General features: G+C 45.7%; 1 long non-coding RNA gene across 1 annotated transcript in view; it reads right to left on the bottom strand.

Annotated features, from left to right (window-relative positions):
* Positions 1–7,164, bottom strand: part of LOC109286143 (uncharacterized) — a 37,804-nt gene extending 30,640 nt beyond the window's left edge. The window contains exon 1 of the long non-coding RNA XR_009462990.1: positions 7,108–7,164. This is a non-coding gene — a long non-coding RNA (uncharacterized LOC109286143). The remainder of the gene's footprint in view (positions 1–7,107) is intronic.
* Positions 7,165–18,419: the final 11,255 nt, after the last annotated feature.

Genomic DNA, 18,419 nt, shown 5'->3' with positions numbered 1-18,419 from the left:
GCCTGTCCCTTGGCCACCACCTTGGGGCCTGAAGTCCCACCCCAACCCCTGACCTTTGCCACTGGAAGTCCTTCCCCTTGCCCCAGCAGTACTTTTTTTGGAGGGGGGGGAGGGGTTGCCACCTTAAAACCTGAAAAAAAAGATCATATACTAAAAATATCAAACACCTACTATAACTTATTTTAATTTTATTTTAAAAAATATTTAGGAGATTGTGGGTGCGTGTTGGGGGTATGGTGGGGGATGGGGTGTGTGGGAGGGTGTGGGTGTGTGTGGATATGGTGGGGGGTGTGGGAGTGTGTGTGGTGGCTGTAGGGGCATGGTGGGGGTGGGAGTGTGTGTGGGGGCTGTGGGAAGTTGTGGGTGTATGTTGGAGGTATGGTGGGGGGTGGGATGTTTGGGAGGATGTGTGTATGTGTGTGTGTGTATGGGGGGGAGGTCCGCAGAATCCGTGGAGTGTATGAGTCTCTGAAGCTGCATGTGGCAGAAGCGAGTGGGGCCAGCCCTGTTGGCCCCATAGCACGTAGCTCCCCACACTCCAACCCCAGTCCCTGGCCACCCGTGATGGCTGCATGTGAAGCCAGCCCCACCTGGCCCCACAGTGTGCAGCTCCTGTGCTCCTGCAGCATGTGGGGCCAGGCCAGCTTGGCCTCCTAGTGCATAGCTCTCCTTATTCCCACCCTCTCTCCCCCAGGGGAAGTCCCTGGCCCAACCTGGTGAGACCTGTACCTGCATTTCCATGCTCGCAGGCAGGGAGGACTGGAAACGGCCTCAGGGTGACCAGGCAGAAGCTTCTTGTCTCCAGTATCCCCAGGTTTGGGGCTGGAAGTGGGACAGGCCAGGTTATGTTGGTTGGTCGGGCGGTTGTTTAGCAACCAGAGCTGCACCTCCTGCATGAAGATGCCAGCTTGCAGAGGGGCAGCAAGGGCCAGGGCTTACAGGGTGCTTACAGAGGGGCTCTGCGGGCTGGATGGAATTGCCTGGCAGACCAGATCCAGCCTGCAGGCCAAGTTTTGCCCACCCCTGGCTTTGCCCCTTCACTCAGGGTCAGACCAATCATGATATTTGGGATCTGAAAGGAATTTTACCCCATGGTCAGATTGGTATGGACTGTGGGGTTTTTTGCCTTCCTCTGTAGCAGGGGGAATGGCTCTCTGTCTGGGATCTCTTCAACATATATTAACAATCTTTTCTAGAAGCAGGACATTGGTGCTTTACCTGTGCCAGGTTTGGGTGTTATGTCTTGAACTGTGTTGGGATTGACAGTAGTTTTATGAAGAGTTTAGATTATAGATTGTGTAGGATGGTTTGGGTAGGAATGATCCTGCCTCAGGCAGGGGGTTGGACTAGATGACCTCTGGAGGTCCCTTCCAACCTGGTGATCTTCCAACCTGTGACAGCCTCAGGCAATCCGTCTGGTGTCTAGGCCCTCTGGTGGTCAGACCTGCCTCCACACACTCCCTGGCTTTTACCTCCTATCTTTTGCCTACCATGACTTGATCTTTAGGTCTTTTAACTGGGGAGGCTGCCTCCAGAGGCTGGGATATCCTCTTCCTACGTGCCTTTCCTTGGTGTGCAGTCCTCCAGGCTTCTCTTTCCTAAACTCTATAGGGTTGGCTTCCCCTTTAAGACAACCTCAGTTATACCATAGGGGCAATAGTCATGACCTCCAGTCCCCCCATAGTCACGCCCATGTCTTGCAGATGTCAATCAGTTTTGTGGGGGGGAGGAGGAGGGGGGGGGGGTCCTTGGCTCCAACTCTAGTCAGCCCTGCAAGCCTTGAACCTTTGTTGTGGTTTCCACCTTCCAGGCTTTAGCTCTTTTCCTCTAGGTGGGAGTCCTAATGAAGCCTCACTACTTAAATAGGCCAATAAGGGCACATCCCCATGAGTAGGAATGTGCATCCCCTGGGGACAAGTAGCAGTAGCACATATTTGTACCACTGCTAGTTGTCCTCAGGGAATGCCCCTTCACATGTGTTCTGGTGCATGGAAGGTTGCCAGGCTGGGGTATGAAAGGCTGGGACCAGCATCTGGTCTGGACCCAACAGCTTTACCTGGGGTCTTGGGGGGCCTCCTGGGGCTCCAGCAGTGGCAGTCTGGGTGCATGGAGCTTGGTCAGCAGCTGGAGCATGGCTCTGGTTAGCCAGGTTCTGGTTTTAGGTGGTGCATGCTGCAGCCATATACACCACACCGCGTTTTTTTGATGTTTTTTTTGACACCGGGATCTCCCAGCGTCAAAAACCCTGCTGCGCTGCAAATTAGCAGCATGGTGAACTCCTGCATGTATGGTACATGTGGTTTGCGGCACCACAGACAGGTTTGTGGCACTGCAAACCATACATGTGTGGTTGTCTGGATGTGCCCTAAGATGTTGCCTATTTACTTCTTGCTAAACCAAAGCAAGCTCAGGTCTACTTATACCAGCTGCTGTCACAGCCCCAAATGCCACACAGACATACCCTAACTCACCAAATCTAGCCTCAATATGAGTGACTCCCACAATGGGATGGGGTATTTAAGCACTTATCTGTTACAGGCCAGAGAGAAAAAAAATGAGTTTCGGTTGAGGCACCCCCAAAGCTGATGCCTCCACCCCTCTGCCAGGCCCCAACTCGCTAATTCCCTCATCCTTTCTTATCAGCAAACATAGGTCGATCTAGGACTTGTAAAAGGAGGGGTAAATGGTGTGGCACATCATTGTTTGTAACAATTTATTTTTCTCTAGTTAAAAAAGAACTTTACCAATATGCTAGGGGCTTATAGCTATATTATTCAGTTTAAGATAGAAGCAAAAACAAATATAACTTTATAGGAAAGTGCATTGATTTGCTATGTTAAGCATAAAACACAACTAACTAGGCAAATAATAATCAAGTCATTAAATTAAATGTACATCTCTTAATCAGATTAATAAAACAAAATCTAGTCTTTTTGAGCATCTTAATAGTGCATCCAACATTCATTTCACAGACAGTTATTTCCACATCTGAGTTAATGTTCAGCATGGCCAGTCCATTGAGCCACTTTTCACCCATTGTTGAATGAAGCCAAATTTTAAGCCTCCAGCAAGCATCTTCTGTGACATCTTTTACTGGATCAGCTGTATAATTAGAAAAGCTACTAGACAAGGTGACTAGAGGAAGGGTAGTTGATGCCCAGCAGCTCTCCCAGCTATAAAACTGATCTAATAAATGATATCACAAAAGAGCCCTGCCCTGAGAACAGTAAATTGCAATGTTACTAAGATCCATAAGGTGTGGGACTGAAACAAGCATGGCTGGAGTATAGTGAAGAAGGCCACAGAGAGACATGGTTCTGGGCCTTAAAGTGCTTCCTTTAAAGGCAAGCCAGGACTTTTACTGTGGCCATTCTTTGCGCAGCTGCAAGGGGTTGCAGCTTGGATCCCAACTGCCCATGCACATAGAATGTGCAACAAGCTTCAGCCCTGACACCCCTACCTGCAGCACCCAGCAGGTGCTGAGAGCAGGGCTGAAACCATGTCAGTGAGTTTCAGTGAGGCCAGAGATCTGAAACCATGTCAGTTTCAGTGAGACCAGGGAGCCCCAAGGAAGCTGCAGCTGACATGATGGTGGGCCCTGTGGGTCCTACTAGTCCTGCTCCTGCTCATCAAGCCTCTAGTGACAAGTCACAGCTGTGCAGGTGAAGGACAGTCAGAGGAGGTTTTTTGCCTTACCATGTGACTGCTCCATTAAGCTGAATGCCACTAAACCAATTAACATTTGTTTGGCTTACACCATAAGGTCTAACAAGGTCCTAAGGAAGATGTCCTGCTTCCTCATAGAGTCAGGGGTGACACTAAGGCAGCAATGATTAGTTGACTCCACATAGATCAATGACATTTACAACTCTTAACTACCCCCTTCTGGCATGTGTTAACCTTGATCATATTCCAAATCTGCCTAAACACATGCATTCTACCTAGGTGACGGGACTTCCATCCACAGCAGCATTCCACATGCTGCCATGGATAGAAGAGGCCAGTGTTGATGGCTAAGGGAAGGCAGCAAAGGTATATTAGCCAGGTTAGGAGGCCTAGGAGAATCACAGAGTCTCTGTGTCCTGAGGCCCCAGTGAAGAATCCCTTTTATATCTCTCACAGCCCAGTGCCACTGAGAGTGAGTTCTCAATGCATGTGTGGGCTTGTGCCACTGACACGGCAGCCCATAACAGCTCCAGAGAGGCTGGCTTTTGTCAGGCTCTGGTTTTTGAAACAGACCCTAACATTATTTTAACAGAGGGATTTGGGTTGCAGGAACTTTAATCTATAACTTCTGCTTTACATCAGGACCACAACATGTGAGACTTGCAGGGAAATAGCTGACTTGGCAGGGTGGTGAATGTTGGCTGTGAATAGAAACATGCTGTACTATGGTTTGGGCCAGGGCTTTACGGAGGGATGTGATTTGATTCAGCCCCAGACAGTGGGGATTTAAGCTATGCAGTGCCCGTGAAGGTCTTAGTGGAGGTTCAGAAATGTTACATTTCATCTACAGCCATCCCAAAGCAGAGGCCCAGTTTTAATTATTTTATCTCCATACTCCCAAGATATATCCTTACTCCCTCATTATTTATAGCTGGCTGCTTGCAGAAAGACCATGCCATTGGGAAGCAGTGGGAAATAGGTTGAGTCCCAGCAAAGCAGTAGACCTATGGGCTCCTGTGGGAAAAATGGTTCCACAATACCCTCAACAAGGGGTTCTGCTGATTAACAACCATCCAAACCTAAGAGTTGGAGATGGTGATTGAAATGCTTGTGGCTTTCAACAAGTTGTTCTCTCTAATCTCTAGCAGACTTGCATTGTAAATCAGCACTGATTGGAACCCATATCTTTGAAGTGATAGCCAATATCTTCAGCCCATATGACTGTAGCCCGTATCTTTAAAGAACTCTAGCCAACATCTGCCCCCAAAATGCAAGGATTGTAACTCTCTCCATCTGAAACTGAAGGTCTGTAACACCCCTCTCTTTTTCAGAGATGCTATAAGAGGACCTGATGCAGGTCCTGAGGGCTTTCCATTAGATGGCCTGCTTGGACTCCTCAGCTGGCTGCTGGTCACTTGCTTTGCTAGCAGAGAGATTATAGGTTGACGTATTGTGGGGAATGCAGATAGGAATGTTGCACTTGGTGAGCAGCTTAATTCCACAGCATATGAATCCAGGGATTGCATCTATCATCATGACAAACCCACTGTCTCCACTCTGAACTCCCCTGCATCCTCAGTGAGAAGCATTAGGCTCCCATTACTACTCTAAGCCTTTGCTCAGGCCCTGATCTGCTTTCAATTTACTGATAATGATGTCGTTTATTTTTCAGTCCTTGGTCAACCACAAATCGGGTGAAATCATCCTGGTCTGTCTCTTCCATTGCTACACAGTCCTCTGAGTAGCAGTTTGCTTTCATATATCTACATGGTGCAATGGAATAGTTTCATGTACTCAAAGGATAATTTTATCTCCATCATAACAGCCTCCCCTCCTCCACTAACAGTTTATTATGGTGCTTGTAATGCCAAGTCTAAATTCTAAACAATGGGTCTGAAAGCTCTATGGTAATGGAACTGGAACAAGCACAAGGATCTGTCAAGCTCACTTGACAGATATAGCAATTGAATGAGGCCAGCCCTTGCTCTTCAGGGTAGGGACCTGGAGATTCGTTAGCAATAGCAGCATTCTTCTGAGCTTCTCAGCCACATTGTGTGGGGAAGGTGTGCTTGCCACCTCCACAAGATGAGTACTCGGGATTTGAAGTGGGGAATGGTCCTAAGATGAGGAAGGGAACTAGCAGAAGTCTGGGAGGAGCAGAAGGCTCCAGCAAGAAAGCAGAAGTGGGATGATAGGCATTGATAGCTCAGAGGTAGAGTTCTTGCCTGCCACGGTGCTGGGAAGAGAGAATCCCCACCTGGGGAGGAGGGTTCCCCTCACCTCTTTACACTTCTTCACTGCCAGGGTGTCAAGACTGTGGAATAAGCTCCCTCCCTGGGTGGCGCAATCACCTACTCTGGAACTCTTCAAGACCAGACTAGACTGTCACCTTGCTGGGATCACCTGACCCCGAGTTATCTTTCCTGCTTGGTGCAGAGGGCTGGACTCGATGATCTTATGAGGTACCTTTTGGCCTTACAATCTATGAATCTATCTATGAACCTATGAAAGAACAATGTATTGTGGGGCCTGCTGGTGAGGTGGGCTTGGTGGAACATAGAGGATCCATTATCAGTTTCCAACAACTGAGTATTATGTGCAAGAACACATCCAGTATGGGTTCCAGGATGCCCCCCAGCATTAGATTTACATGGTGAGGTCTGAGCACTGAGTGATTGCACCTGGAGTCTGTTATTCTGAGGTCTAGCTGCTGATAATGAAGTCTGCTATTGGAAGGCCTGGCTATAGTGTGGTCTAATATGGAGCATGCTACTGTGAGGCATGATCACTATACAGTCTAATGTGGGGTTTAATATAATGAAGCGTGGTTACCATACTGTTTGATAAAGATTTGCTATAAGGAGACTTGGTAGCTCTACTGTGTAGCTTGGAGTTCAGTCACACTTCCCTGTTTGTTTTATCCCTTTTAGAGTCCTGAAAGCAGAACCAAAATTACTAAAACAACTGTGGGGTCTTGTTGTTTCAGGAGGGAGAGCTCTTGTATTCTTATTGCTCAATTTCCAAGTCTTTACTGAACACTGTAGGAAGTAATTAATCTGCAGGAAACTATCTTCTACAGCTGTGTTCTGTTTTGGAAAACTTGTTAACTTGTGTGATATTAGACTGTGTCCATTAAAAGTGTAGCCCACTCTACCCAATGTTGATTATTATCAGCCTTCATGTCAGAAGTGATCATCACAGCGGTAGTGTCAAAGTCCTTCAGATCAGACTTGTCACTCCACTATTCTTCTCAAGCCTAAATGCAGGAATCTGAATTTTCAGATTATCATCTAATGTGGAGAAAGGTTTATTTCTATTCTTCATAATTTGTTCAGACTAAACTTGCCAAAATTTTGCCAAAGTTCTTCCTAAGCTCAGTGTAACAGGGGAGAGCCTGCGGCCCCTGTTCCAAGGGTTAAAAGAAAATGAAGGAGTACTTACCTCAAGTACTTACCGGGCTCATACTGCCACTGCTCCACTCAGTGATGTCAGATGCTGTCAGGATGGAGGAGGGGGAGACTCCCAACAGCACGACGGCTTATCATGGGAGCTGATGCTGATTGGTTGACAATCCAAAAGATCCTCTTACAAAGAAAACAGCCAGCAGTGTGTATTCCCCAGGGATGGGAGAGAGACATGGCTGTTGCTAGCTGCTCTGAGCTTGTGTGGAGGCACAGAGAAGTAAAAGGGGCCAAGCAATATGTCAGGTGAATAAAGGGGAAACTCGGGCAGATCCAGGTACAGGTACAGCTGTGGTGAGTCCCTGTGGGGAAGGATAACCCAGGAGCAGCAGGTTAAACTGGTTAAATCCACCAGTGCAACAATGTGTTGTGGTGGGGAAAGACTGTGTAAGACAAGGTTGAGACAGTTTGTGGATCAAAGAGGGGAGAAGACTCAAGGGCTGAGCAACTTTCCTAAGGCCCCTGATTAAGAAGGTCCATATCCACTCCAGTGAGACTGTTACAGGAGGGTGCATGCCCCAGAGCATGGACAATTAGAAAAAAAGGGGGAACTTGGTAAAGTTGTTCTGTAATGCCTGAGTAGGCAGGGAAACAAAGAAATTGGACAGAGAAATGAAGGATTGTCACATAGTGAGAATGAAGGGTGTGCCGGCTGACAAGTGAGCAGGGCCAATGACCCTTATGCCTAAGGAAGAGACATTTGACAAGATGAATTAACTCCGACTGGGAGCAGGTCAGGTCTGAACAAGGTGTAGGGGAGGCGGAGCCCTATGGTGGAGGCGGGAGCACTAGCCTTCCATCCCTGTACTATCAGTTGTCCACCTCTTTCCTATATTATCTTCCTCCTAACAAAGCATGGTGGGTGAGTAAGGAGGACATTTCAGAGAGTGAGGAGTGCTGAGAAGGTACCCACTCACAACTTGGTGCATTGGCTGGGAAACATCCGCTACCTGAATGAAGATTGGTAAGACCCAGAGGGGTTTTTTTATAGGTGGAATCAGAGATGGATCAGGCCAGTGCAGACCTGGCGAAGCTCCAGAACTGGCAGCAGGCTCATGTGATAACACTATGATTGCTTCAGAATTAACACACACAAATAGAAGAATTAGTGCAGGTCCAGGCTCAAGAAGCTGAGGCACAAATTATGCTCTTGACACAACAGCATGAGTTGATTGACAAAATAGAAGCCCAGCAGGTGGCCATGATCCATGTGACACAGAGTGCCAGAATGCTGATAATGACAACCAACGATGATGTTAAATCTTTTTTAGAATCCTCTGAGAGGGTCACCCTCTCGGCTTGTTGGGAACAGTCTAGATGGGCAGGCCAACTAGGCCTGTTGTTGATAGGCCCTGCTCAAGCAGTTTACAGGTGGATGCTACAGAGTATGAGAAGGCAAAAAGGGCTATATTGTATCAGTTAGAGATTTCACCCCAGTATTATCATCAGTTTTTCAGAGCTAAGAAGTCAGAGGAAAAATGTCTGCAGCTACATCAGGGTGTATCAAAACCTGATGACATTCAACACAGAGAAATGCAAGGTGGTCCACCTCAGGGAAAAAAAACCTACATCATACTTATAGGCTCTGCAGTGCTATACTCACTAGCACCACAACCGAAAGAGACTTGGAGGTCATGATTGACCTCAAGATGAACGTGAGTCACCAATGTGATGCTGTGGCCAGCAAAGCAAATAAAACTCTGGCTTGCATCTACCAACGACCTGAGAAGTCATCCTCCCACTTTACTCAGACTTGGTGAGGCTGCAGCTGGAGTACTAAATCCAATTCTGGGCTCCACACTTTAGAAAGGATGTAGAGAAGCTTGAGAGAGTCCAGAGGAGAGCCATGTGCATGATTAGACATCAAGAGAACAGGCCTTAGGAGGAAAGGCTGAGGGACACGGGACATTTCAGTCTGGAAAAGCATAGGCTCAGGGGTGACTTGGTGGCAGCCTATAAGTATATAAGGGGTGTGCATCAGGAACTGGGAGAACATCTGTTCACTAGGGAACCCCAAGACAAGACAAGGTCTAACGGTCACAAACTGCTGGAAGACTGTTTTAGGCTGAACATAAGAAAAAACTTCTTTACCATCCGAATCTCCAGAGTCTGGAATACACTCCCCCTAGAAGTGGTGCAAGCACCTAATTGGATACCTTTAAGAAATGCTTGTGATCTCACCCCAGCTGAGTTCCTGCCCCTTGGGCAGGAGGCTGGACCCGATGATCTCACGAGGCCCCTTCCAGTCCTAATGTCTATGAAATCTATGAATCTACTAGCAGTAGTCCTAAGGGACTTATTGGAAAGGTAGATTCAACCAGAAGGGAAATTGGTTGCTGAAGTTTTGGATATTTTCACCTTAGAGCAGTTTTTTACTGATCTGGTGGAAGAAACACAAAAATGGGTGTGGTGACACCAACTCCAGTCGATGGAAGATGCTTTACAGTTGGCCAAAGCTTTTACTGATGCCAAAAGAGAATTGAGCAAGGCGAAAGCGATGAGAGTAAGTCCCAGTTCAGCCAGATGAGGACAACCTGCACAAACTAATTAAAAAAAAACAAACAGAAATGCTTCGAGGTCCATCTAAGAGTGCTCAAAAGTTGGGGGACAAAAACTATTATGTATTATTGTTGTAGAAACCTAGGTCACATCATTAGAAACTGCACCCAGAAAATGCAGGGGGAATGACTGATGAAGATGACAAAAAGATGGATTGTAGTTTTGGCTGGCATGGAAGACCATCACGCATACCCAAGCCAGTAGTGGATGTAAAAATAGGAGATCTAATAATTTCAGTGGTCGTTGTTAGGAGATGTGCCCAAACCATGCTGAAATCTGATCTAGTTCCACCTCACATAGGGGAAGAAGACACCCTGGTCGGTATGATTTGTATGCATGGTGCTTTGTATACATACCAAAGGAGATGTGTGATTGTGACTGTGATGGGAGAAATGTGAGAATTATCAGGGGGACTGGCTCAGATGTTACCCTGTCCAATGCTGTTAGGTAGGGACTGGCCATACCTTCATGAAGTAGTAGACCAAGACATGGGAGAAAAGGCTGGGGCAGGCCATTGGCAAAGAAATGGTGGACATATAGACGGAGGAGCTCATGGGGGTGGAAGCTGACACTACATCTGAAGGAGGAGGACCTGGTGAGGTTTTAGACTTGGGAGAAATCATTGGAAACTGTTCCATGAGAAACAAGCTCAGGAGTCTGCCTTCCATCATATATATGAAGAAGGATTAGCCAAGAGAGAAGGGGAATTGGTGAACCTGGGGCTAACCAACTTATGTCCTCATTTTGAGGTAATAGATGGTGTTTTATATAGGGCACAGTGCAGATGGGAAGCGGGGGAAGAGTTAGCATTAAGTTTTGGTTCCCTAAAAATACTGGAGGGCTCTTCTTCAAATTGCCCATACTTTCCCCATGGGGGGACATTAGGCAGGGACAAAACCAAAACCCAATTAAAATAGAGAGTATTTTGGCCCAGCATTTATAAACAGGTTGAAAATTATTGCCCAAGCGGTTTGGAGTGTCAGAAAATTTCTGATGTACAACTCTTATGGGCCCCATTTGTCCCCATGTTCATACCTGAGAAGTCATTTGATAGGATAGCCATGGACATAGTAGGTCCATTTCCAAAAAACAGCATGGAATACCAATTCATTTTGGTTATCTTAGATTGTGTGACAAGGTACCCAGATGCATTTCTCATTAAATCAATTTCTGCTGCCAAAGTGGCAGAAGAGTTCATTAAATGTATCTACAGGGTAGGGATACCCCAAGAGAGCTTAACAGATCAGGGCACTAATTTTATGTCTGCGGTACTAAAAGGGGTATGTGCCACCATTAAGATCTGGCAATTAAGAATTTTAGGATACCATCCCCAAACAGATTGTTTAGTCAAAAGTTTTAAGTGCACTTTGAAGGGGGTGATCTGGGCCTGCATCCAGGGAGACACCTGGAAGTGGGAATTACTTTGCTGTTTGCCATTTGAGAGGTTCCCCAAGCCTCCATGGGCTGTGCACCTTTTGAGTTAGTTTATGGTCTCCTGGACATAGTGTGTGAAGGTGGCAAAAGTCTGAACTGGCAGGAGAGAGGGTACCTAAACAAGTGTTGGAGAAGAGGGAAAGATTGGAACAGAAGAGGAAAATAGCTAGAGGCAACCTTGAGGCAAGGCAGGTACAGCAAAAACAGAATTATGATTGTCACGCCCAAGACAGAGAGTTTAAAGTGGGAGACCAGGTATTAGTAGTTCTTTCTGATAATAATAATAAATTTTTGTCTAGATGGCAGGGACCCTTCCAGGTGGTCAGGAGGGTGGGTCTAGTACATTACGAGGTGGAGAGGACTGGATGATCTAATAGACTGCAGGTCTACCATGTTAACATGTTAAAGAAATGGTGGGAGACAGAAAGATGGCTCATGAATCCTGAGGTAGAGACTGAGGAGTCTGATTTAAACGCAAGACCTGAAATTATCAATGGGGGTGGGGGGTGGGGGGGGAGGTGCCTGAGGTAAGGTCTCACTTAACCAGTCCTTAGAGGGAACAACTCCAGGTGGTGGTAAGGGGATTTCAGGATGTGTTTAATGAGAGACCAGGGAGGGCTCGGGGTGTGGAACACTTCCCGGGTGTGTAATAAGGGATAACTGAAGGAGACTCCTAAGGCATTTGTTTAGGCCTGTAAAAATTGAGATACAGCAAATGAAGAATGGGGCATTATCAAGGAGTCTTGCAGCCCCTGGAGAAGCCCTATGGTGATAGTGCCTAAATCTGGTGGGACCATAAGGCTCTGAGTTGATTACAGGACAGTAATGCTGTGTCAACTTTTGACACTTTCCCTATGCCACATGCTTGAGAGGATAGGCCAGGCCTGATTTATATCAACATGAGACTTAACTAAGGGGTACTGGCAGATCCCTTTGGCAATCGGTGATAAGGAGAAAACCACTTTTGGAACCCCATGGGGTCTGATCCAGTTTACCCAAATGCCATTTTGTTTGCATGGGGCAGCTGCATCTTTCCAGAGACTGATTGATAGTGCCACATCAGGTGTACACAGTGGCCAATATTGATGATATTATTGTATTTTCAGAAGGATGGGAGGACTGCCTGTAACTTTTATGGTGCTTACGGGCAGTCCTGATTGAGCGTAGAAATGAAGGTTTAGTGGCTAATCCAAAAATCTGCTCTTTGGGACAGAAGGAGATGTGATACTTAGGGTTTTGGGTAGGCCAAGGCTGCATCAAACCTCTGGTTGACAAGGTAGAGGCCATAAAAGCATATCAGCCTCATAAGAATCAGAAGCAATTAAGATCTTTTTCAGGGCTTATTAATTACTCCAAGAAATTTATCCCTTGGTTCTCAGAGGTTTCAGCACCACTAACAGATATTACCAGAAGGGGAAAGGGGAAAGACCTAATATGGATGGAAGAAGCCCTCTCAGCTTTTGAGCAGAAGTTAACTGTATATCAGAGCCCGGTGTTATATGCTCCAGACCCTAATAAAACTTTCTTTTTATGACCTGATACCTCAGGGGTCACCTTGGGAGAAGCATTACCTCAAAGAGTCGAGGGGGAAGAGTGGCTGATATCCTACGCTAGTCGAAAGTTGTTAAGTGCGGATACTCAAAACTCAACCATTGACAGAGTGTTTAGCAATTAAATGGAACATCAAGATCTTCTGATATTATGAAAAAAATTTGTGCTGATCACAGACCATGACCCTTTAAAGTGGGTGCAGTCCACAAAGACTGATAATGCAAGGATAATGCATTGCGCCCTAGCCTTTCAGACATTTAATTTTTCCATAGAGCATTGCCCCAGCAGACAAAATGTGATGGCAGATTTCCTACTGTGGAGACTTGAAGATGAGCCAGGGCTGATGGGGGTGAGTGTTGTAAAGAAGGGAGCAGCATCACATGAGGTGGTGGGTTATGTTGATACTAAGGAAGTGACTCAAAATCTAAGGACGGGAGCATGTAACGGGGGTTTGCCCATGGCCCCTGTTCCAAAGGTTAAAAGGGAATGGAGGAGTACTTACCTGGAGCGGGTTCATCCCACTTCTCCTGTACTCGGTGATGTCAGATGCCATCAGCCTGGAGGAGGGGGAAACTCCCAACAGCGTGATGGTTCATCACAGGAGCTTAAGCTGATTGTCTGATGATTCAGAAGATCCTGTTAAAAAGAAGACAGCCGGCAGCGAGTATTCCCTGGAGAGGGAAGAGAGAAGCAGCTGTTGCTAGCATCTGTGTCTGTGCAGAAGCACAGAGAAGTGAAAGGAGCCAAACACAACATCAGCTGAGAAAAGGGAAGACTCAGGCAGATCCAGATACAAGTATGGCTGTGGTGAGTACCGGCGGGAAGGGTAATCCATGAGCGGCAGGTTAAACCAATCTACCAGTGCAACAGTGTATTGCAGTGGGGAATACGGTGTAAGACAAGGTTGAGACAATTTGTGGATCAAAGAGGAGAAGGCTTAATGGCCAACTGGCTTCCCTAAGGTTCCTGATTAAGAAGGTCCATATCCCCTCCAATGAGGCTGTTACAGGAAGGCGTATGACCCAGGGTATGAACAATTAGAAAAAAGGGAGAACTTGTTAAGGTTGTTCTGTAATGCCTGGGTAGGCGGGGAGGGGAAGAAATCTGGGCCAGAGAAACCAAGGACTGTCACATAGTGCAAATGGAGGGTGTGCTTGCTGACAAGTAAGCAGGGCCAATGACCCTCATGCCTAAGGAAGAGACATTTGACAAAAGGAATTATTGCCAAGTGGGAGCAGGTTGGGTCCGAACAAGGTGTAAGGGAGGCAGAGCCCTATGGTAGAAGTGGGATCACTAGCCTTCCATCACTGTACCATCAGCTGTCTACCTCTTTCCTACATTATTTTTCTCCTAACAAAGCATGGCAAGTCAGTGAGGAAGACATCGCAGAGAATGGAGAGTGCTTAGAAGGTACCTGTTCGCACTCAGCCATCAGATGTTATACACTGCCATCCTTAGGTCTTTTAGGTTTCACTCCCTGAATGCTGATCTACATGTCATGTTTTTTTCTCCTGAGGGATTAGCTTACATTTTCTGGTCTGTAAGTCATTTGTATTATCCATGTCTTCCCTGTTATTCAAAATACCTCTAAGTTAAATTCCATCTGTAAATTTATTTCCTATTTATTCTTTTTCTTCAGTTGGTGTAACATCTTAAGGATGACAAAATATACACATGAAGACAGAACTGAAAGAATCTGGGCTCTAGAAAGAACCGTAAAGCAGCCTGGAATACCTCCAGACTGTGGCAAAAGACCAGATAGCTACTAATGGCTAATGGAACTTCAAATGTTTTGGGGGGGCTCCAAAGTTTTAAAGGCATTTGAATTCTTGTTGGCTCATCCTTCCAAAACAGGATTAAACGAAAAAGATAACATTTCACTAGAAATAAATTTTAGCAAGGACAGTCCTATTCATGCTAGGATATCATCTGCAGAAATTAAAATATGACTTGGTTGCCATAATAAAGCCTACTTGTAAATACTGTTTCATGCTGAATGTGGAATGGAAGCCTGACCAGCACAATTAGTAGTTGAGCATATTTGGAGAGAGCTATGGTACAGGTGCTGATTGGTGGTGCACTCAGGGCATGGTACTCAAGCAGTGAAAGAGTTCTGTGAGCCTGCAAATTACCCCACCACTATGCAAAACTGATGTGATGCCTCATGGTATCCAATATCATCCGAAGGCTGAGAGACATCTACTTTGAACACATCACAGGCCAATATGAAGACAGGCATCTGAGACTACCAGCCATAAGTGAGATGGAGGGGATAGACTGAAACACCTCCTCACATACTACCGACAAAGACTCTTAGTGCCTTGAACTTTTCCCCATCCCAGCAGTTGTATGCTGCATGCTAAATCTCCGTCTAAGAACGTTGTGCTACCTCACAACTCTGCATCAATGCAGTTGCCATGCACAGAGTCTTGTCCTCTCTTCTCTTCCGAGTCATGTTGAAATATTTTCACCCCCTTTACCCAGGGCTAATATAGGCTGCATGATCAACTGCATGTTATAGATTGTATTGACATATACCAACTTTCTACTGTGTAGTTACTATGAGTGGGGTCCTACATTCACTTCAATCTTTACAAGGCCATGTAAATAACTATAATTTTTAGCATACATTAATACATTTCTAAATTATTACATATGATGTACAGGGCATTAGAGAAATCATCTAGTCCATTCCCTGTGCTGAGGCATGAACATATGTATACTTACACCATCCCTAACAGATATGTGCCCAACTTGTTCTTAAAACTTCCAGTGAAGGAGGTTCCACAGTGTCTCTAAGTAGCCTATTCTAGTGCATAACTAGAGCCCTAAAGTTTTACATAATATCCAACCTAAATTTATTTCATGGAAATTCAAGCTGATATTTCTTCTTGTTGAATCTCTGATATGGAAAACAATTGATTGCCAATGGCTTTTAAAAATCCTTTTATGTATTGAAAGACTATTGTCACATCCCCCCTATAATCTTCTCTTCTCTGCATCAGGGCTGTCCAGCTTCTGGGTTGCCAGCAGTCACATACCACCTGGCCCATCCTCACAGACTGCATGCCAGGCAGACAGCACATTGTCCTTCCCTCCAATTGTGTTGTGTGCCAGGCACCCCTCCCCCTTGCTATACCACGCTGCTGCTCAAGGTCCCCCCAGGACCCCTAGCTGTGGGTTCCCTTGGCCCCATGGGCCATGCTACCCCATCCCAAACCCAGAGGTGCGGCTAGGCAACAGAAGCTGGAGGAGGGAGGGGAAACCCAGAGACTCTAGCTGCAACAGGAAGAGAGTAATGGGGGCAGTGGCACCTGGACTAGGAACCTGGGGGCTACAGTTTAATCCCTTGAGGGCCACATTTTGGACAGTCTTGCTGTAGACTAAGCAAGCTGATTTCTTTAACTTTCCCTCACAGGCCACGTTTTTTAAACTTCTTATCAAATTTTTGCTCTCCTTTGGACTCTCTCCAGTTTGTCTACCTATTTCTGAAAGTGAGGTGCTGGATACAATATTCCATCTGAGCTATCACCAGGATTGTGTGGAATGAAGTAATCACCCCCTAACTCTTTTATGTACCAGTTCTGTTAATACATCCTGGAATGAGCTTTGCCTTTTTTTTCCAGAATAAGATGTGGTAGATATTCAACAGTGTTGAACTGTAGATCAGAGAACTTCATGGGCAAGGATTCAGCATGCAAGTTCTTTTCATCTTGAAAAAAATATCCTCATGTATAAGTATTTGAAAAATCATATAGGATGCCCTTTGTTTTTCTCTTGATTTCTGAATTTTTTGAATGGTTGCATTATTCAGATTTATGCTGTCACTGTACTTTGGAGATGCAATGTGTGTATTATATTTGTACACTGGTATCCTGTCTCCATTTCTTTTAATAGGTTTCCTGACCATGCTTTCCATATATAGATTTTGGGTCCAATGTCACACCACTAAACTCAATAGGAGTTTTGTCAGTGAGCACATGATCCAGCTCTTAACCTCTCCCCACAATTCCTCCCTGTCTCTCAGAATCTCTCTAGTTTCTTCAATGTGTCAGTATGCCAATCTGTCAATAATATTGCTCCTAGAACAGCAAAACCAGAGCTATATAGTAGCTGCAAATGTTCAAAACCGGTATTTTTTATTAAATATTTTGAAAAAAGGGGGAAAATGAGCTTTAAAGATATATTTTCAAGTTTTTTATTAAATTTAAAAATGTCAACAAAAAGGAAAAGCCAAAACTAACAGCCATCAGTTTTTGAAAACAGACATTTCTGTTGAAAAACAAACAAAAACCCTCAAAAGAGTTCATAATTTTCAAAAATGGTAGTTTAGAATAAATCCCTTCATATATTTGAAAACGGGGTTATTACAAAAGAATTCTCTCAGCTATAGAAAAAAAACTCCTGTAGATCCTCTGCTCTGTGATATGACGTCTTTGTGTACACATCCCCAACTAATTAACTGTGCAGCAAACATCTCAGCATCTACAGATGCACCCTTATTAGGGCACAGGAAACGAATAAACTCAGCAGCAGGCTAGTTCTTGTAAAGATCCATGTTTTCACCTAGTTTTATCGTGTTAGGCATTTTTTATTGTAATAATTTAAAACTCTACCCACATATTTTATTTTTAGCGGCTGAATTTGCCCCAACATGATTTTTTTATTGTATTACTTTTTCAATGTGTATCAGACGTACGGGCAAAAAAGGCATTTTCCCTGCTTTGCAACAATTTCACCACCAGGTGCCTCTTGGGTTCACTTGGAAATCCTGGAAATCCATGGAATTTCTGTAGCAATGCTTCAACAAGACACCAGGTGCTAATCTTGCAAATTTTGACTGGTGATTTAGTTCAAGGTTGTGATTAATGAAAAATACAACTTTTTTGGATTCCAAAAAAAATTGTTCCCCATTTTTGCATGTACTTCGCTGCTGGCTGACATTTTCCCTGCTGCCACTTTTCCCCGCTGCTGCTTCTCAAAGCCAGCAAGCCTCTGCCATTCCTGTGCCCCAACTTTTCTGCCATTTCTCGTGTGCGCTGCTTTGCTGCCGCCCTCCCATCCTAAAGGGTGGCTGACCCTACACTCCTGGAGCATGTCCCAGCTTTCACACCACACCCAGGCCATCCATGGCCACAGTGGTGTGACTGGCTGGCCCTGCCACCAATTTCAGAGATAGCCCCACTTTTCCCCATTGCTGCTTCTCTGAGCCAGTAAGCCTCTGCCATTTTCTATCGGGTGCTGGTCAGACCGCAGTTGGAGTACTGCATCCAGTTTTGGGCGCCACACTTCAAGAGGGATGTGGATAACCTGGAGAGGGTCCAGAGAAGGGCCACTCGTATGGTTAAGGGCTTGCAGGCCAAGCCCTACTAGGAGAGACTAGGGCACCTGGACCTCTTCAGCCTCCACAAGAGAAGGTTGAGAGGCGACCTTGTGGCTGCCTATAAGTTCATCATGGGGGCACAGAAGGGAATTGGTGAGGCTCTACTCACCAACGCACCCCTGGGGGTCACAAGAAATAATGGCCACAAGCTAGCAGAGAGCAGATTTAGACTGGACATTAGGAAGAACTTCTTCACAGTTTGAGTGGCCAAAATCTGGAATGGGCTCCCAAGGGAGGTGGTGCTCTCCCCTACCCTGGAGGTCTTCAAGAGGAGGTTAGATAGGCATCTGGCTGGGGAAACCAGCACACTTTCCTGCCTATGCAGGGGGTCGGACTCCATGATCTATTGATGTCCCTTCTGACCC

Source organism: Alligator mississippiensis, chromosome 6 (assembly GCF_030867095.1).
Source record: "Alligator mississippiensis isolate rAllMis1 chromosome 6, rAllMis1, whole genome shotgun sequence".
Classification (NCBI taxonomy): Eukaryota; Metazoa; Chordata; order Crocodylia; family Alligatoridae; genus Alligator; species Alligator mississippiensis.
The sequence above is the reverse complement of the archived record's forward strand: the minus strand, read 5'-3'. Positions and strand labels throughout refer to the sequence as shown.